Source organism: Thermobia domestica, chromosome 9, assembly GCF_964235325.1.
Source record: "Thermobia domestica chromosome 9, izTheDome1.hap1.1, whole genome shotgun sequence".
NCBI classification, from domain to species: Eukaryota; Metazoa; Arthropoda; class Insecta; order Zygentoma; family Lepismatidae; genus Thermobia; species Thermobia domestica.
In genome coordinates this window covers 259,794,337-259,816,384 of record NC_137462.1, presented here as the reverse complement: position 1 = coordinate 259,816,384, position 22,048 = coordinate 259,794,337, and the positions used below count along the sequence as shown (strand labels likewise).

Here is a 22,048-nt window from a genome sequence, read left to right as displayed (position 1 = left end):
TGCAGTGGCGTACGCAGGAATTTATTTCGGGAGGGGTCCAAACTCAATATCTATGTATTTTATATTGAAATTCCTAAACTTGTCCCAAAAATTAGGCTACATTTACACAAAAGTTGGAATTTCGGGGGTGGTAAGGACCCACAGGAACCACCCCCTGCGTACGTCCCTGTATGTGTGTGTATTTCCTTAAAATTAATATTTTATACTTTCCATTTGTGGTATTCACTCCAAATTTGGTATACGCAGGTATCTTAACGAGGGACATAAAAGGGGAGAGAGATATTTTGCAATCGTTTCCGGTTTGAAGTAGACACTGTTGTCGCGGCACAAAATGTATTGTTGTCTTGTATGGACACTATATCGTGAAAAAGATGCCCATTGTTTCTTTCAGACTCTTTTTGGGGAACACCGCCTCCTCAGAGCGCCCCTGGCGAGATCAAAATAATACGTATATAATACAATAACAAATAGAATGTTATCAGCAGTGGCCCCGGGGTAATACTCCCCCCCCGAACATTGCTTCCGATAGAGACACTGGTGATGCTCCATTTCCAATGCTACATATGTTTGATTTTAAATACTTCAGTATCGTCTCGAAACTTTACACGAACATACTGCCTAGTTTCGAGACCATCTCAACAGTTAGCGTATAAATATATCCTTTCCGTCTATGTCTGTAATAACGAAAATATTTTGTTCACGCAATGCCAACAGAAATTTTGATAAAACAAAGCAACGTGATAAGAAAAAAAACGCAAGATAAAACAAGGTCGGCGGGGATTCGAACCCAGACCTGCTACTCAGAAACCAGACACTTTACCGCGGAGCTAATTTACTACGTTGAATTCTGCTTTTCTATTCTCCTCAATATACCACATAAGAGGCCAAATGAAGGCAATTCAAAAATATGGCAATTTTGAATTCAAGATGGCGACTTCTCCAATGATTTGTTTCTTCACTTAAACTGAACTACGTCCTTAATAACATAGCGAAACCTGGCTTACCTACCAATAGCACAACTTACAATTTTTATGGTTAACAATTTTTGAGCCGCCATTTTGAATCGAAGATGACGACTTTTCCAACATGTCGGAATTTTCCCCTCACATGCGCTGTACTATACACACTTCAACGCAATTTCGTGATTCCACCATATCTACAAATTGTGTAGAATTAGACGCCCCCTTATAATATTTCTAGCACTTTCTTACACCGAACGTGACTATTTTTTTCAACTTTAAGGGCGGATTCGCAAACTACGCATCAGAATAAACATCACCTCGAAATTTCTACCTCCTAGATACAGCCATTACAAATTTCACATTTTTACGATTTGCGTCGCGAAACAAGAACGAATTTTAATGCTCTTTTTTCTATCATAAACTATGTTCCTAGCTTCACTGCCTGACAAAATATGAAGTTTCTATGGTGTGCGGAACTACTCTAAAAACTAGCATTTCAAACCGACGAAAAATTTCAACACTTCATTTACATGGAAAATGTCGCCTTTTTCGTGATATCGGAATTTTCCCATTACTCACATCCCATGACGAACAAGTATGCAAAATTTGGTGTTTGTATGTTTTGTGGAAGTACGCAAACAATTAAGTGTGTTTCCGATTATAGAGGTATATAATTCCAGAGACGCGGGCCCGCTACGTACCAGTACTATGTGAGCAGTAGGTAGGAAATCCAGAATCTAAGGAATTGAGTAGTGTAGGGGAACGACGTGAGCCTACTAGGCGGGAGACCTGGGTTCGATTCCCAACAAGTTTTTCTGTCACTTTTTCTTTCTTTGAAAGTTTAGTTTTATAGCATAGGTGATTAAGGAAATGACACTCACCTATGTATATGATAAGCTTGACTCTATCATATACGGCATTTCATTCCAACCGGACCCGCAACTAAAACTATTAAATCGAAAAGGGCACTTTCCCACGTATCTTATATATTATAAATATGTACGCTGCCGACGAGACAATTTTCAAGAGGGGCCCATTTGTGTGTGTGTATGAGCGTGTGTGTGCAGTGGCGTACGCAGGAATTTATTTCGGGAGGGGTCCAAACTCAATATCTGTGTATTTTATATTGAAATTCCTAAACTTGTCCCAAAAATTAGGCTACATTTACACAAAAGTTGGAATTTCGGGGGTGGTCCGGACCCCCAGGAACCACCCCCTGCGTACGTCCCTGTATGTGTGTGTATTTCCTTAAAATTAATATTTTATACTTTCCATTTGTGGTATTCACTCCAAATTTGGTATACGCAGGTATCTTAACGAGGGACATAAAAGGGGAGAGAGATATTTTGCAATCGTTTCCGGTTTGAAGTAGACACTGTTGTCGCGAGACAAAATGTATTGTTGTCTTGTATGGACACTATATCGTGAAAAAGATGCCCATTGTTTCTTTCAGACTCTTTCTGGGGAACACCGCCTCCTCAGAGCGCCCCTGGCGAGATCAAAATAATACGTATATAATACAATAACAAATAGAATGTTATCAGCAGTGCCCCCGGGGTAATACTCCCCCCCCCCCGAACATTGCTTCCGATAGAGACACTGGTGATGCTCCATTTCCAATGCTACATATGTTTGATTTTAAATAATTCAGTATCGTCTCGAAACTTTACACGAACATACTGCCTAGTTTCGAGACCATCTCAACAGTTAGCGTATAAATATATCCTTTCCGTCTATGTCTGTAATAACGAAAATATTTTGTTCACGCAATGCCAACAGAAATTATTTTGATAAAACAAAGCAACGTGATAAGAAAAAAAACGCAAGATAAAACAAGGTCGGCGGGGATTCGAACCCAGACCTGCTACTCAGAAACCAGACACTTTACCGCGGAGCTAACTTACTACATTGAATTCTGCTTGTTCTATTCTCCTCAATATACCACATAAGAGGCCAAATGAAGGCAATTCAAAAATATGGCAATTTTGAATTCAAGATGGCGACTTCTCCAATGATTTGTTTCTTCACTTAAACTGAACTACGTCCTTAATAACATAGCGAAACCTGGCTTACCGACCAAGAGCACAACTTACAATTTTCATGGTTAACAATTTTTGAGCCGCCATTTTGAATCGAAGATGACGACTTTTCCAACATGTCGGAATTTTCCCCTCACATGCGCTGTACTATACACACTTGAACGCAATTTCGTGATTCCACCATATCTACAAATTGTGTAGAATTAGACGCCCCCTTATAATATTCCTAGCACTTTCTTACACCGAACGTGACTATTTTTTTCAACTTTAAGGGCGGATTCGCAAACTACGCATCAGAATAAACATCACCTCGAAATTTCTACCTCCTAGATACAGCCATTACAAATTTCACATTTTTACGATTTGCGTCGCGAAACAAAAACGAATTTTAATGCTCTTTTTTCTATCATAAACTATGTTCCTAGCTTCACTGCCTGACAAAATATGAAGTTTCTATGGTGTGCGGAACTACTCTAAAAACTAGCATTTCAAACCGACGAAAAATTTCAACACTTCATTTACATGGAAAATGTCGCCTTTTTCGTGATATCGGAATTTTCCCATTACTCACATCCCATGACGAACAAGTATGCAAAATTTGGTGTTTGTATGTTTTGTGGAAGTACGCAAACAATTAAGTGTGTTTCCGATTATAGAGGTATATAATTCCAGAGACGCGGGCCCGCTACGTACCAGTACTATGTGAGCAGTAGGTAGGAAATCCAGAATCTAAGGAATTGAGTAGTGTAGGGGAACGACGTGAGCCTACTAGGCGGGAGACCTGGGTTCGATTCCCAACAAGTTTTTCTGTCACTTTTTCTTTCTTTGAAAGTTTACTTTTATAGCATAGGTGATTAAGGAAATGACACTCACCTATGTATATGATAAGCTTGACTCTATCATATACGGCATTTCATTCCAACCGGACCCGCAACTAAAACTATTAAATCGAAAAGGGCACTTTCCCACGTATCTTATATATTATAAATATGTACGCTGCCGACGAGACAATTTTCAAGAGGGGCCCATTTGTGTGTGTATATGAGCGTGTGTGTGCAGTGGCGTACGCAGGAATTTATTTCGGGAGGGGTCCAAACTCAATATCTGTGTATTTTATATTGAAATTCCTAAACTTGTCCCAAAAATTAGGCTACATTTACACAAAAGTTGGAATTTCGGGGGTGGTCCGGACCCCCAGGAACCACCCCCTGCGTACGTCCCTGTATGTGTGTGTATTTCCTTAAAATTAATATTTTATACTTTCCATTTGTGGTATTCACTCCAAATTTGGTATACGCAGGTATCTTAACGAGGAACATAAAAGGGGAGAGAGATATTTTGCAATCGTTTCCGGTTTGAAGTAGACACTGTTGTCGCGAGACAAAATGTATTGTTGTCTTGTATGGACACTATATCGTGAAAAAGATGCCCATTGTTTCTTTCAGACTCTTTTTGGGGAACACCGCCTCCTCAGAGCGCCCCTGGCGAGATCAAAATAATACGTATATAATACAATAACAAATAGAATGTTATCAGCAGTGCCCCCGGGGTAATACTCCCCCCCCCCGAACATTGCTTCCGATAGAGACACTGGTGATGCTCCATTTCCAATGCTACATATGTTTGATTTTAAATAATTCAGTATCGTCTCGAAACTTTACACGAACATACTGCCTAGTTTCGAGACCATCTCAACAGTTAGCGTATAGATATATCCTTTCCGTCTATGTCTGTAATAACGAAAATATTTTGTTCACGCAATGCCAACAGAAATTATTTTGATAAAACAAAGCAACGTGATAAGAAAAAAAACGCAAGATAAAACAAGGTCGGCGGGGATTCGAACCCAGACCTGCTACTCAGAAACCAGACACTTTACCGCGGAGCTAACTTACTACGTTGAATTCTGCTTGTTCTATTCTCCTCAATATACCACATAAGAGGCCAAATGAAGGCAATTCAAAAATATGGCAATTTTGAATTCAAGATGGCGACTTCTCCAATGATTTGTTTCTTCACTTAAACTGAACTACGTCCTTAATAACATAGCGAAACCTGGCTTACCTACCAAGAGCACAACTTACAATTTTCATGGTTAACAATTTTTGAGCCGCCATTTTGAATCGAAGATGACGACTTTTCCAACATGTCGGAATTTTCCCCTCACATGCGCTGTACTATACACACTTGAACGCAATTTCGTGATTCCACCATATCTACAAATTGTGTAGAATTAGACGCCCCCTTATAATATTCCTAGCACTTTCTTACACCGAACGTGACTATTTTTTTCAACTTTAAGGGCGGATTCGCAAACTACGCATCAGAATAAACATCACCTCGAAATTTCTACCTCCTAGATACAGCCATTACAAATTTCACATTTTTACGATTTGCGTCGCGAAACAAAAACGAATTTTAATGCTCTTTTTTCTATCATAAACTATGTTCCTAGCTTCACTGCCTGACAAAATATGAAGTTTCTATGGTGTGCGGAACTACTCTAAAAACTAGCATTTCAAACCGACGAAAAATTTCAACACTTCATTTACATGGAAAATGTCGCCTTTTTCGTGATATCGGAATTTTCCCATTACTCACATCCCATGACGAACAAGTATGCAAAATTTGGTGTTTGTATGTTTTGTGGAAGTACGCAAACAATTAAGTGTGTTTCCGATTATAGAGGTATATAATTCCAGAGACGCGGGCCCGCTACGTACCAGTACTATGTGAGCAGTAGGTAGGAAATCCAGAATCTAAGGAATTGAGTAGTGTAGGGGAACGACGTGAGCCTACTAGGCGGGAGACCTGGGTTCGATTCCCAACAAGTTTTTCTGTCACTTTTTCTTTCTTTGAAAGTTTAGTTTTATAGCATAGGTGATTAAGGAAATGACACTCACCTATGTATATGATAAGCTTGACTCTATCATATACGGCATTTCATTCCAACCGGACCCGCAACTAAAACTATTAAATCGAAAAGGGCACTTTCCCACGTATCTTATATATTATAAATATGTACGCTGCCGACGAGACAATTTTCAAGAGGGGCCCATTTGTGTGTGTGTATGAGCGTGTGTGTGCAGTGGCGTACGCAGGAATTTATTTCGGGAGGGGTCCAAACTCAATATCTGTGTATTTTATATTGAAATTCCTAAACTTGTCCCAAAAATTAGGCTACATTTACACAAAAGTTGGAATTTCGGGGGTGGTCCGGACCCCCAGGAACCACCCCCTGCGTACGTCCCTGTATGTGTGTGTATTTCCTTAAAATTAATATTTTATACTTTCCATTTGTGGTATTCACTCCAAATTTGGTATACGCAGGTATCTTAACGAGGGACATAAAAGGGGAGAGAGATATTTTGCAATCGTTTCCGGTTTGAAGTAGACACTGTTGTCGCGAGACAAAATGTATTGTTGTCTTGTATGGACACTATATCGTGAAAAAGATGCCCATTGTTTCTTTCAGACTCTTTTTGGGGAACACCGCCTCCTCAGAGCGCCCCTGGCGAGATCAAAATAATACGTATATAATACAATAACAAATAGAATGTTATCAGCAGTGCCCCCGGGCTAATACTCCCCCCCCCCGAACATTGCTTCCGATAGAGACACTGGTGATGCTCCATTTCCAATGCTACATATGTTTGATTTTAAATAATTCAGTATCGTCTCGAAACTTTACACGAACATACTGCCTAGTTTCGAGACCATCTCAACAGTTAGCGTATAAATATATCCTTTCCGTCTATGTCTGTAATAACGAAAATATTTTGTTCACGCAATGCCAACAGAAATTATTTTGATAAAACAAAGCAACGTGATAAGAAAAAAAACGCAAGATAAAACAAGGTCGGCGGGGATTCGAACCCAGACCTGCTACTCAGAAACCAGACACTTTACCGCGGAGCTAACTTACTACGTTGAATTCTGCTTGTTCTATTCTCCTCAATATACCACATAAGAGGCCAAATGAAGGCAATTCAAAAATATGGCAATTTTGAATTCAAGATGGCGACTTCTCCAATGATTTGTTTCTTCACTTAAACTGAACTACGTCCTTAATAACATAGCGAAACCTGGCTTACCTACCAAGAGCACAACTTACAATTTTCATGGTTAACAATTTTTGAGCCGCCATTTTGAATCGAAGATGACGACTTTTCCAACATGTCGGAATTTTCCCCTCACATGCGCTGTACTATACACACTTGAACGCAATTTCGTGATTCCACCATATCTACAAATTGTGTAGAATTAGACGCCCCCTTATAATATTCCTAGCACTTTCTTACACCGAACGTGACTATTTTTTTCAACTTTAAGGGCGGATTCGCAAACTACGCATCAGAATAAACATCACCTCGAAATTTCTACCTCCTAGATACAGCCATTACAAATTTCACATTTTTACGATTTGCGTCGCGAAACAAAAACGAATTTTAATGCTCTTTTTTCTATCATAAACTATGTTCCTAGCTTCACTGCCTGACAAAATATGAAGTTTCTATGGTGTGCGGAACTACTCTAAAAACTAGCATTTCAAACCGACGAAAAATTTCAACACTTCATTTACATGGAAAATGTCGCCTTTTTCGTGATATCGGAATTTTCCCATTACTCACATCCCATGACGAACAAGTATGCAAAATTTGGTGTTTGTATGTTTTGTGGAAGTACGCAAACAATTAAGTGTGTTTCCGATTATAGAGGTATATAATTCCAGAGACGCGGGCCCGCTACGTACCAGTACTATGTGAGCAGTAGGTAGGAAATCCAGAATCTAAGGAATTGAGTAGTGTAGGGGAACGACGTGAGCCTACTAGGCGGGAGACCTGGGTTCGATTCCCAACAAGTTTTTCTGTCACTTTTTCTTTCTTTGAAAGTTTACTTTTATAGCATAGGTGATTAAGGAAATGACACTCACCTATGTATATGATAAGCTTGACTCTATCATATACGGCATTTCATTCCAACCGGACCCGCAACTAAAACTATTAAATCGAAAAGGGCACTTTCCCACGTATCTTATATATTATAAATATGTACGCTGCCGACGAGACAATTTTCAAGAGGGGCCCATTTGTGTGTGTGTATGAGCGTGTGTGTGCAGTGGCGTACGCAGGAATTTATTTCGGGAGGGGTCCAAACTCAATATCTGTGTATTTTATATTGAAATTCCTGAACTTGTCCCAAAAATTAGGCTACATTTACACAAAAGTTGGAATTTCGGGGGTGGTCCGGACCCCCAGGAACCACCCCCTGCGTACGTCCCTGTATGTGTGTGTATTTCCTTAAAATTAATATTTTATACTTTCCATTTGTGGTATTCACTCCAAATTTGGTATACGCAGGTATCTTAACGAGGAACATAAAAGGGGAGAGAGATATTTTGCAATCGTTTCCGGTTTGAAGTAGACACTGTTGTCGCGAGACAAAATGTATTGTTGTCTTGTATGGACACTATATCGTGAAAAAGATGCCCATTGTTTCTTTCAGACTCTTTTTGGGGAACACCGCCTCCTCAGAGCGCCCCTGGCGAGATCAAAATAATACGTATATAATACAATAACAAATAGAATGTTATCAGCAGTGCCCCCGGGCTAATACTCCCCCCCCCCCGAACATTGCTTCCGATAGAGACACTGGTGATGCTCCATTTCCAATGCTACATATGTTTGATTTTAAATAATTCAGTATCGTCTCGAAACTTTACACGAACATACTGCCTAGTTTCGAGACCATCTCAACAGTTAGCGTATAAATATATCCTTTCCGTCTATGTCTGTAATAACGAAAATATTTTGTTCACGCAATGCCAACAGAAATTATTTTGATAAAACAAAGCAACGTGATAAGAAAAAAAACGCAAGATAAAACAAGGTCGGCGGGGATTCGAACCCAGACCTGCTACTCAGAAACCAGACACTTTACCGCGGAGCTAACTTACTACGTTGAATTCTGCTTGTTCTATTCTCCTCAATATACCACATAAGAGGCCAAATGAAGGCAATTCAAAAATATGGCAATTTTGAATTCAAGATGGCGACTTCTCCAATGATTTGTTTCTTCACTTAAACTGAACTACGTCCTTAATAACATAGCGAAACCTGGCTTACCTACCAAGAGCACAACTTACAATTTTCATGGTTAACAATTTTTGAGCCGCCATTTTGAATCGAAGATGACGACTTTTCCAACATGTCGGAATTTTCCCCTCACATGCGCTGTACTATACACACTTGAACGCAATTTCGTGATTCCACCATATCTACAAATTGTGTAGAATTAGACGCCCCCTTATAATATTCCTAGCACTTTCTTACACCGAACGTGACTATTTTTTTCAACTTTAAGGGCGGATTCGCAAACTACGCATCAGAATAAACATCACCTCGAAATTTCTACCTCCTAGATACAGCCATTACAAATTTCACATTTTTACGATTTGCGTCGCGAAACAAAAACGAATTTTAATGCTCTTTTTTCTATCATAAACTATGTTCCTAGCTTCACTGCCTGACAAAATATGAAGTTTCTATGGTGTGCGGAACTACTCTAAAAACTAGCATTTCAAACCGACGAAAAATTTCAACACTTCATTTACATGGAAAATGTCGCCTTTTTCGTGATATCGGAATTTTCCCATTACTCACATCCCATGACGAACAAGTATGCAAAATTTGGTGTTTGTATGTTTTGTGGAAGTACGCAAACAATTAAGTGTGTTTCCGATTATAGAGGTATATAATTCCAGAGACGCGGGCCCGCTACGTACCAGTACTATGTGAGCAGTAGGTAGGAAATCCAGAATCTAAGGAATTGAGTAGTGTAGGGGAACGACGTGAGCCTACTAGGCGGGAGACCTGGGTTCGATTCCCAACAAGTTTTTCTGTCACTTTTTCTTTCTTTGAAAGTTTACTTTTATAGCATAGGTGATTAAGGAAATGACACTCACCTATGTATATGATAAGCTTGACTCTATCATATACGGCATTTCATTCCAACCGGACCCGCAACTAAAACTATTAAATCGAAAAGGGCACTTTCCCACGTATCTTATATATTATAAATATGTACGCTGCCGACGAGACAATTTTCAAGAGGGGCCCATTTGTGTGTGTGTATGAGCGTGTGTGTGCAGTGGCGTACGCAGGAATTTATTTCGGGAGGGGTCCAAACTCAATATCTGTGTATTTTATATTGAAATTCCTGAACTTGTCCCAAAAATTAGGCTACATTTACACAAAAGTTGGAATTTCGGGGGTGGTCCGGACCCCCAGGAACCACCCCCTGCGTACGTCCCTGTATGTGTGTGTATTTCCTTAAAATTAATATTTTATACTTTCCATTTGTGGTATTCACTCCAAATTTGGTATACGCAGGTATCTTAACGAGGAACATAAAAGGGGAGAGAGATATTTTGCAATCGTTTCCGGTTTGAAGTAGACACTGTTGTCGCGAGACAAAATGTATTGTTGTCTTGTATGGACACTATATCGTGAAAAAGATGCCCATTGTTTCTTTCAGACTCTTTTTGGGGAACACCGCCTCCTCAGAGCGCCCCTGGCGAGATCAAAATAATACGTATATAATACAATAACAAATAGAATGTTATCAGCAGTGCCCCCGGGCTAATACTCCCCCCCCCCGAACATTGCTTCCGATAGAGACACTGGTGATGCTCCATTTCCAATGCTACATATGTTTGATTTTAAATAATTCAGTATCGTCTCGAAACTTTACACGAACATACTGCCTAGTTTCGAGACCATCTCAACAGTTAGCGTATAAATATATCCTTTCCGTCTATGTCTGTAATAACGAAAATATTTTGTTCACGCAATGCCAACAGAAATTATTTTGATAAAACAAAGCAACGTGATAAGAAAAAAAACGCAAGATAAAACAAGGTCGGCGGGGATTCGAACCCAGACCTGCTACTCAGAAACCAGACACTTTACCGCGGAGCTAACTTACTACGTTGAATTCTGCTTGTTCTATTCTCCTCAATATACCACATAAGAGGCCAAATGAAGGCAATTCAAAAATATGGCAATTTTGAATTCAAGATGGCGACTTCTCCAATGATTTGTTTCTTCACTTAAACTGAACTACGTCCTTAATAACATAGCGAAACCTGGCTTACCTACCAAGAGCACAACTTACAATTTTCATGGTTAACAATTTTTGAGCCGCCATTTTGAATCGAAGATGACGACTTTTCCAACATGTCGGAATTTTCCCCTCACATGCGCTGTACTATACACACTTGAACGCAATTTCGTGATTCCACCATATCTACAAATTGTGTAGAATTAGACGCCCCCTTATAATATTCCTAGCACTTTCTTACACCGAACGTGACTATTTTTTTCAACTTTAAGGGCGGATTCGCAAACTACGCATCAGAATAAACATCACCTCGAAATTTCTACCTCCTAGATACAGCCATTACAAATTTCACATTTTTACGATTTGCGTCGCGAAACAAAAACGAATTTTAATGCTCTTTTTTCTATCATAAACTATGTTCCTAGCTTCACTGCCTGACAAAATATGAAGTTTCTATGGTGTGCGGAACTACTCTAAAAACTAGCATTTCAAACGGACGAAAAATTTCAACACTTCATTTACATGGAAAATGTCGCCTTTTTCGTGATATCGGAATTTTCCCATTACTCACATCCCATGAGGAACAAGTATGCAAAATTTGGTGTTTGTATGTTTTGTGGAAGTACGCAAACAATTAAGTGTGTTTCCGATTATAGAGGTATATAATTCCAGAGACGCGGGCCCGCTACGTACCAGTACTATGTGAGCAGTAGGTAGGAAATCCAGAATCTAAGGAATTGAGTAGTGTAGGGGAACGACGTGAGCCTACTAGGCGGGAGACCTGGGTTCGATTCCCAACAAGTTTTTCTGTCACTTTTTCTTTCTTTGAAAGTTTAGTTTTATAGCATAGGTGATTAAGGAAATGACACTCACCTATGTATATGATAAGCTTGACTCTATCATATACGGCATTTCATTCCAACCGGACCCGCAACTAAAACTATTAAATCGAAAAGGGCACTTTCCCACGTATCTTATATATTATAAATATGTACGCTGCCGACGAGACAATTTTCAAGAGGGGCCCATTTGTGTGTGTGTATGAGCGTGTGTGTGCAGTGGCGTACGCAGGAATTTATTTCGGGAGGGGTCCAAACTCAATATCTGTGTATTTTATATTGAAATTCCTAAACTTGTCCCAAAAATTAGGCTACATTTACACAAAAGTTGGAATTTCGGGGGTGGTCCGGACCCCCAGGAACCACCCCCTGCGTACGTCCCTGTATGTGTGTGTATTTCCTTAAAATTAATATTTTATACTTTCCATTTGTGGTATTCACTCCAAATTTGGTATACGCAGGTATCTTAACGAGGGACATAAAAGGGGAGAGAGATATTTTGCAATCGTTTCCGGTTTGAAGTAGACACTGTTGTCGCGAGACAAAATGTATTGTTGTCTTGTATGGACACTATATCGTGAAAAAGATGCCCATTGTTTCTTTCAGACTCTTTTTGGGGAACACCGCCTCCTCAGAGCGCCCCTGGCGAGATCAAAATAATACGTATATAATACAATAACAAATAGAATGTTATCAGCAGTGCCCCCGGGCTAATACTCCCCCCCCCCGAACATTGCTTCCGATAGAGACACTGGTGATGCTCCATTTCCAATGCTACATATGTTTGATTTTAAATAATTCAGTATCGTCTCGAAACTTTACACGAACATACTGCCTAGTTTCGAGACCATCTCAACAGTTAGCGTATAAATATATCCTTTCCGTCTATGTCTGTAATAACGAAAATATTTTGTTCACGCAATGCCAACAGAAATTATTTTGATAAAACAAAGCAACGTGATAAGAAAAAAAACGCAAGATAAAACAAGGTCGGCGGGGATTCGAACCCAGACCTGCTACTCAGAAACCAGACACTTTACCGCGGAGCTAACTTACTACGTTGAATTCTGCTTGTTCTATTCTCCTCAATATACCACATAAGAGGCCAAATGAAGGCAATTCAAAAATATGGCAATTTTGAATTCAAGATGGCGACTTCTCCAATGATTTGTTTCTTCACTTAAACTGAACTACGTCCTTAATAACATAGCGAAACCTGGCTTACCTACCAAGAGCACAACTTACAATTTTCATGGTTAACAATTTTTGAGCCGCCATTTTGAATCGAAGATGACGACTTTTCCAACATGTCGGAATTTTCCCCTCACATGCGCTGTACTATACACACTTGAACGCAATTTCGTGATTCCACCATATCTACAAATTGTGTAGAATTAGACGCCCCCTTATAATATTCCTAGCACTTTCTTACACCGAACGTGACTATTTTTTTCAACTTTAAGGGCGGATTCGCAAACTACGCATCAGAATAAACATCACCTCGAAATTTCTACCTCCTAGATACAGCCATTACAAATTTCACATTTTTACGATTTGCGTCGCGAAACAAAAACGAATTTTAATGCTCTTTTTTCTATCATAAACTATGTTCCTAGCTTCACTGCCTGACAAAATATGAAGTTTCTATGGTGTGCGGAACTACTCTAAAAACTAGCATTTCAAACCGACGAAAAATTTCAACACTTCATTTACATGGAAAATGTCGCCTTTTTCGTGATATCGGAATTTTCCCATTACTCACATCCCATGACGAACAAGTATGCAAAATTTGGTGTTTGTATGTTTTGTGGAAGTACGCAAACAATTAAGTGTGTTTCCGATTATAGAGGTATATAATTCCAGAGACGCGGGCCCGCTACGTACCAGTACTATGTGAGCAGTAGGTAGGAAATCCAGAATCTAAGGAATTGAGTAGTGTAGGGGAACGACGTGAGCCTACTAGGCGGGAGACCTGGGTTCGATTCCCAACAAGTTTTTCTGTCACTTTTTCTTTCTTTGAAAGTTTACTTTTATAGCATAGGTGATTAAGGAAATGACACTCACCTATGTATATGATAAGCTTGACTCTATCATATACGGCATTTCATTCCAACCGGACCCGCAACTAAAACTATTAAATCGAAAAGGGCACTTTCCCACGTATCTTATATATTATAAATATGTACGCTGCCGACGAGACAATTTTCAAGAGGGGCCCATTTGTGTGTGTGTGTGAGCGTGTGTGTGCAGTGGCGTACGCAGGAATTTATTTCGGGAGGGGTCCAAACTCAATATCTGTGTATTTTATATTGAAATTCCTAAACTTGTCCCAAAAATTAGGCTACATTTACACAAAAGTTGGAATTTCGGGGGTGGTCCGGACCCCCAGGAACCACCCCCTGCGTACGTCCCTGTATGTGTGTGTATTTCCTTAAAATTAATATTTTATACTTTCCATTTGTGGTATTCACTCCAAATTTGGTATACGCAGGTATCTTAACGAGGGACATAAAAGGGGAGAGAGATATTTTGCAATCGTTTCCGGTTTGAAGTAGACACTGTTGTCGCGAGACAAAATGTATTGTTGTCTTGTATGGACACTATATCGTGAAAAAGATGCCCATTGTTTCTTTCAGACTCTTTCTGGGGAACACCGCCTCCTCAGAGCGCCCCTGGCGAGATCAAAATAATACGTATATAATACAATAACAAATAGAATGTTATCAGCAGTGCCCCCGGGGTAATACTCCCCCCCCGAACATTGCTTCCGATAGAGACACTGGTGATGCTCCATTTCCAATGCTACATATGTTTGATTTTAAATAATTCAGTATCGTCTCGAAACTTTACACGAACATACTGCCTAGTTTCGAGACCATCTCAACAGTTAGCGTATAAATATATCCTTTCCGTCTATGTCTGTAATAACGAAAATATTTTGTTCACGCAATGCCAACAGAAATTATTTTGATAAAACAAAGCAACGTGATAAGAAAAAAAACGCAAGATAAAACAAGGTCGGCGGGGATTCGAACCCAGACCTGCTACTCAGAAACCAGACACTTTACCGCGGAGCTAACTTACTACGTTGAATTCTGCTTGTTCTATTCTCCTCAATATACCACATAAGAGGCCAAATGAAGGCAATTCAAAAATATGGCAATTTTGAATTCAAGATGGCGACTTCTCCAATGATTTGTTTCTTCACTTAAACTGAACTACGTCCTTAATAACATAGCGAAACCTGGCTTACCGACCAAGAGCACAACTTACAATTTTCATGGTTAACAATTTTTGAGCCGCCATTTTGAATCGAAGATGACGACTTTTCCAACATGTCGGAATTTTCCCCTCACATGCGCTGTACTATACACACTTGAACGCAATTTCGTGATTCCACCATATCTACAAATTGTGTAGAATTAGACGCCCCCTTATAATATTCCTAGCACTTTCTTACACCGAACGTGACTATTTTTTTCAACTTTAAGGGCGGATTCGCAAACTACGCATCAGAATAAACATCACCTCGAAATTTCTACCTCCTAGATACAGCCATTACAAATTTCACATTTTTACGATTTGCGTCGCGAAACAAAAACGAATTTTAATGCTCTTTTTTCTATCATAAACTATGTTCCTAGCTTCACTGCCTGACAAAATATGAAGTTTCTATGGTGTGCGGAACTACTCTAAAAACTAGCATTTCAAACCGACGAAAAATTTCAACACTTCATTTACATGGAAAATGTCGCCTTTTTCGTGATATCGGAATTTTCCCATTACTCACATCCCATGACGAACAAGTATGCAAAATTTGGTGTTTGTATGTTTTGTGGAAGTACGCAAACAATTAAGTGTGTTTCCGATTATAGAGGTATATAATTCCAGAGACGCGGGCCCGCTACGTACCAGTACTATGTGAGCAGTAGGTAGGAAATCCAGAATCTAAGGAATTGAGTAGTGTAGGGGAACGACGTGAGCCTACTAGGCGGGAGACCTGGGTTCGATTCCCAACAAGTTTTTCTGTCACTTTTTCTTTCTTTGAAAGTTTAGTTTTATAGCATAGGTGATTAAGGAAATGACACTCACCTATGTATATGATAAGCTTGACTCTATCATATACGGCATTTCATTCCAACCGGACCCGCAACTAAAACTATTAAATCGAAAAGGGCACTTTCCCACGTATCTTATATATTATAAATATGTACGCTGCCGACGAGACAATTTTCAAGAGGGGCCCATTTGTGTGTGTGTATGAGCGTGTGTGTGCAGTGGCGTACGCAGGAATTTATTTCGGGAGGGGTCCAAACTCAATATCTGTGTATTTTATATTGAAATTCCTAAACTTGTCCCAAAAATTAGGCTACATTTACACAAAAGTTGGAATTTCGGGGGTGGTCCGGACCCCCAGGAACCACCCCCTGCGTACGTCCCTGTATGTGTGTGTATTTCCTTAAAATTAATATTTTATACTTTCCATTTGTGGTATTCACTCCAAATTTGGTATACGCAGGTATCTTAACGAGGGACATAAAAGGGGAGAGAGATATTTTGCAATCGTTTCCGGTTTGAAGTAGACACTGTTGTCGCGAGACAAAATGTATTGTTGTCTTGTATGGACACTATATCGTGAAAAAGATGCCCATTGTTTCTTTCAGACTCTTTTTGGGGAACACCGCCTCCTCAGAGCGCCCCTGGCGAGATCAAAATAATACGTATATAATACAATAACAAATAGAATGTTATCAGCAGTGCCCCCGGGCTAATACTCCCCCCCCGAACATTGCTTCCGATAGAGACACTGGTGATGCTCCATTTCCAATGCTACATATGTTTGATTTTAAATAATTCAGTATCGTCTCGAAACTTTACACGAACATACTGCCTAGTTTCGAGACCATCTCAACAGTTAGCGTATAAATATATCCTTTCCGTCTATGTCTGTAATAACGAAAATATTTTGTTCACGCAATGCCAACAGAAATTATTTTGATAAAACAAAGCAACGTGATAAGAAAAAAAACGCAAGATAAAACAAGGTCGGCGGGGATTCGAACCCAGACCTGCTACTCAGAAACCAGACACTTTACCGCGGAGCTAACTTACTACGTTGAATTCTGCTTGTTCTATTCTCCTCAATATACCACATAAGAGGCCAAATGAAGGCAATTCAAAAATATGGCAATTTTGAATTCAAGATGGCGACTTCTCCAATGATTTGTTTCTTCACTTAAACTGAACTACGTCCTTAATAACATAGCGAAACCTGGCTTACCGACCAAGAGCACAACTTACAATTTTCATGGTTAACAATTTTTGAGCCGCCATTTTGAATCGAAGATGACGACTTTTCCAACATGTCGGAATTTTCCCCTCACATGCGCTGTACTATACACACTTGAACGCAATTTCGTGATTCCACCATATCTACAAATTGTGTAGAATTAGACGCCCCCTTATAATATTCCTAGCACTTTCTTACACCGAACGTGACTATTTTTTTCAACTTTAAGGGCGGATTCGCAAACTACGCATCAGAATAAACATCACCTCGAAATTTCTACCTCCTAGATACAGCCATTACAAATTTCACATTTTTACGATTTGCGTCGCGAAACAAAAACGAATTTTAATGCTCTTTTTTCTATCATAAACTATGTTCCTAGCTTCACTGCCTGACAAAATATGAAGTTTCTATGGTGTGCGGAACTACTCTAAAAACTAGCATTTCAAACGGACGAAAAATTTCAACACTTCATTTACATGGAAAATGTCGCCTTTTTCGTGATATCGGAATTTTCCCATTACTCACATCCCATGACGAACAAGTATGCAAAATTTGGTGTTTGTATGTTTTGTGGAAGTACGCAAACAATTAAGTGTGTTTCCGATTATAGAGGTATATAATTCCAGAGACGCGGGCCCGCTACGTACCAGTACTATGTGAGCAGTAGGTAGGAAATCCAGAATCTAAGGAATTGAGTAGTGTAGGGGAACGACGTGAGCCTACTAGGCGGGAGACCTGGGTTCGATTCCCAACAAGTTTTTCTGTCACTTTTTCTTTCTTTGAAAGTTTAGTTTTATAGCATAGGTGATTAAGGAAATGACACTCACCTATGTATATGATAAGCTTGACTCTATCATATACGGCATTTCATTCCAACCGGACCCGCAACTAAAACTATTAAATCGAAAAGGGCACTTTCCCACGTATCTTATATATTATAAATATGTACGCTGCCGACGAGACAATTTTCAAGAGGGGCCCATTTGTGTGTGTGTATGAGCGTGTGTGTGCAGTGGCGTACGCAGGAATTTATTTCGGGAGGGGTCCAAACTCAATATCTGTGTATTTTATATTGAAATTCCTAAACTTGTCCCAAAAATTAGGCTACATTTACACAAAAGTTGGAATTTCGGGGGTGGTCCGGACCCCCAGGAACCACCCCCTGCGTACGTCCCTGTATGTGTGTGTATTTCCTTAAAATTAATATTTTATACTTTCCATTTGTGGTATTCACTCCAAATTTGGTATACGCAGGTATCTTAACGAGGGACATAAAAGGGGAGAGAGATATTTTGCAATCGTTTCCGGTTTGAAGTAGACACTGTTGTCGCGAGACAAAATGTATTGTTGTCTTGTATGGACACTATATCGTGAAAAAGATGCCCATTGTTTCTTTCAGACTCTTTTTGGGGAACACCGCCTCCTCAGAGCGCCCCTGGCGAGATCAAAATAATACGTATATAATACAATAACAAATAGAATGTTATCAGCAGTGCCCCCGGGCTAATACTCCCCCCCCGAACATTGCTTCCGATAGAGACACTGGTGATGCTCCATTTCCAATGCTACATATGTTTGATTTTAAATAATTCAGTATCGTCTCGAAACTTTACACGAACATACTGCCTAGTTTCGAGACCATCTCAACAGTTAGCGTATAAATATATCCTTTCCGTCTATGTCTGTAATAACGAAAATATTTTGTTCACGCAATGCCAACAGAAATTATTTTGATAAAACAAAGCAACGTGATAAGAAAAAAAACGCAAGATAAAACAAGGTCGGCGGGGATTCGAACCCAGACCTGCTACTCAGAAACCAGACACTTTACCGCGGAGCTAACTTACTACGTTGAATTCTGCTTGTTCTATTCTCCTCAATATACCACATAAGAGGCCAAATGAAGGCAATTCAAAAATATGGCAATTTTGAATTCAAGATGGCGACTTCTCCAATGATTTGTTTCTTCACTTAAACTGAACTACGTCCTTAATAACATAGCGAAACCTGGCTTACCTACCAAGAGCACAACTTACAATTTTCATGGTTAACAATTTTTGAGCCGCCATTTTGAATCGAAGATGACGACTTTTCCAACATGTCGGAATTTTCCCCTCACATGCGCTGTACTATACACACTTGAACGCAATTTCGTGATTCCACCATATCTACAAATTGTGTAGAATTAGACGCCCCCTTATAATATTCCTAGCACTTTCTTACACCGAACGTGACTATTTTTTTCAACTTTAAGGGCGGATTCGCAAACTACGCATCAGAATAAACATCACCTCGAAATTTCTACCTCCTAGATACAGCCATTACAAATTTCACATTTTTACGATTTGCGTCGCGAAACAAAAACGAATTTTAATGCTCTTTTTTCTATCATAAACTATGTTCCTAGCTTCACTGCCTGACAAAATATGAAGTTTCTATGGTGTGCGGAACTACTCTAAAAACTAGCATTTCAAACGGACGAAAAATTTCAACACTTCATTTACATGGAAAATGTCGCCTTTTTCGTGATATCGGAATTTTCCCATTACTCACATCCCATGACGAACAAGTATGCAAAATTTGGTGTTTGTATGTTTTGTGGAAGTACGCAAACAATTAAGTGTGTTTCCGATTATAGAGGTATATAATTCCATGAGATGCTGACCCCTTATCTACCCTCTGAGTACTAAGTAGAAACCTGAACGTGTAAAATTTTAAGCAGTTCAGTAGTCCAGTGGAAACATGTCAGACTACTGCGGGCGAGACCTGGGTTCGATCCCCATCGATTTCTTCTTATTATTTTCTTTCTTCAAACTTATATTTCGTTAACATATATTGATTGTCAATAAGGTTGAGTCTATTATACACATCATTTCATTCGCACCTTGTCCACCAGAGAAACTATTGAATCGAAAGAAGCCCTTTTCCACGTATCTCATATATTATAACTATTTACGCTGCCGACCCCACAACAGCCAAAAGACGTTTTTGAGCATCTATTATGACTATTTTCCAAACCGTTTTTCCGATACTAATGTACTTCCGATTTGCAGGCTAGATGTGTGGTATACATAGTAAACTTGTTATACGAAGATCAACTACGAGAATAAACGGGGAGATTTTGTGCGATCATTTTTCCGATTTCTTACATCGTTTCGGGGATATCAGCTAATTTCCGGTTTGAAGAACACACATTTTAATCGCGAGACACAATATCGTACAAGTGATGCCCAGTGTTACTTCCAGACCTGTATTTCTTTGGGGGGGGGGGAAGACCGCCGGAGCTTTAAGAGTGCCTCTCGGAGCACATCGAATTAATACCTCTTATAATACAAAACGTGGAACTTCTGAACAGAAGACCTGCGTTCGATCCCCGTCAAATTCTTTTCTGATTTTTTTTTCTTTTTCGAAAATTTATTTTTATAGCATAGGTGATTGCCAATAAGCTTGACTGTATTATACACGGTATTTCATTCCAACCGGAACCGCCACACAAACTATTAAATCGAAAGGGGCACTTTTCCATGTATCTTATATATTATAACTATCTGCGCTGCCGACGAGACAATTTTCAAGAGGTGCCCATTTGTGTGTGTGTGTGTGTGTGTGTATTTCCTTAAAATTAATATTTTATACTTTCCAGTTGTGGCATTGACTTCAAACTTGCTATACGCATGTATCTTAACGAGGGACATAAAAGGTGAGAGAGATATTTTGCAATCATTTCCGGTTTAAAGCAGAAACTGTTGTCGCTAGACAAAATGTATTATTGTCTTGTATGGACACTATATCGTGAAAATGATGCCCAATGTTTCTTTCAGACACTTTTTGGAGGACACTGCCTCCTCAGAGCGCTCCTGGAGTTGATCAAAATAACATGTTTATAATACAATAACAATAGAATATTACCAGCAGTGCATCCGTCCTAATAAATCTCCCCCCTCCCGGGACATTGCTTTCGAAAGACATACTGGTGATGCACCATTTCCAAAGCTACATATGTTTGAATTTAAATCCTTCAGTATCGTCTCGAAACTACACACGAACATACCAGGGGCGGATCCAGCGGGAGGCGATCGGGGGGATCGCCCCCCAAAAAGAGGAAACTTTCTTATTTTATATATAAATAAAATATATAGTTTATTTTTTGACGCTCTTAAAAGTAGCTCTAAGTAGCAATATTATAACCCCCCCCCCGAAATCCGTCCTGGATCCGCCCCTGGAACATACTGCCTCGTTTCGGGACCATCTCAAAAGTTGCCGTATAAATATACCTTTTCCCTCTACGTATGTAATAATGAAAATATTTCGTTCCCGCAATACGAACAGACAGTAGTTTGCTAATACGAAGAAATGGAGATAAGAAAAAATACAAAACCGTTTAGTCGGGAATAGAACCCAGACCTGTTACTTAGAGAGCCCAAACGTTACCTATGAGCTAAGCTCATACGTTGATTCATGTTTGTTCTATTATGCTTAGCATAGCTCATAACAAGGCAGCTCAAGCCAATTCAACAACATGGCAACTTTACATTCAAGATTGCGACTTCTCGAATGATTTGTTTCTTCCTTGAAACTGCACTTCATCGTTAAGAGTATAGCTAAACATGACTGTCCTACCGTGAGAACAACTTACAATTTTCATGGTTACAAACTTTTGAACCACTATTTTACCGTTTACAGCACTTCGATATCTCAAACCGTACCGGATATATAATCATTGATAAAGTTGTTAACACTGTTCAAAATGGCTAAACTAGCTAGCGCGAGCTACCCACTTAAACAACGTACCAA

General features: G+C 39.4%; 1 pseudogene; it reads right to left on the bottom strand.

Moving 5' to 3' along the window:
* LOC145661202 (cytochrome c oxidase subunit 1 pseudogene) overlaps positions 1 to 21,714 on the bottom strand; it is a 51,462-nt pseudogene extending 29,748 nt beyond the window's left edge.
* Positions 21,715 to 22,048: the final 334 nt, after the last annotated feature.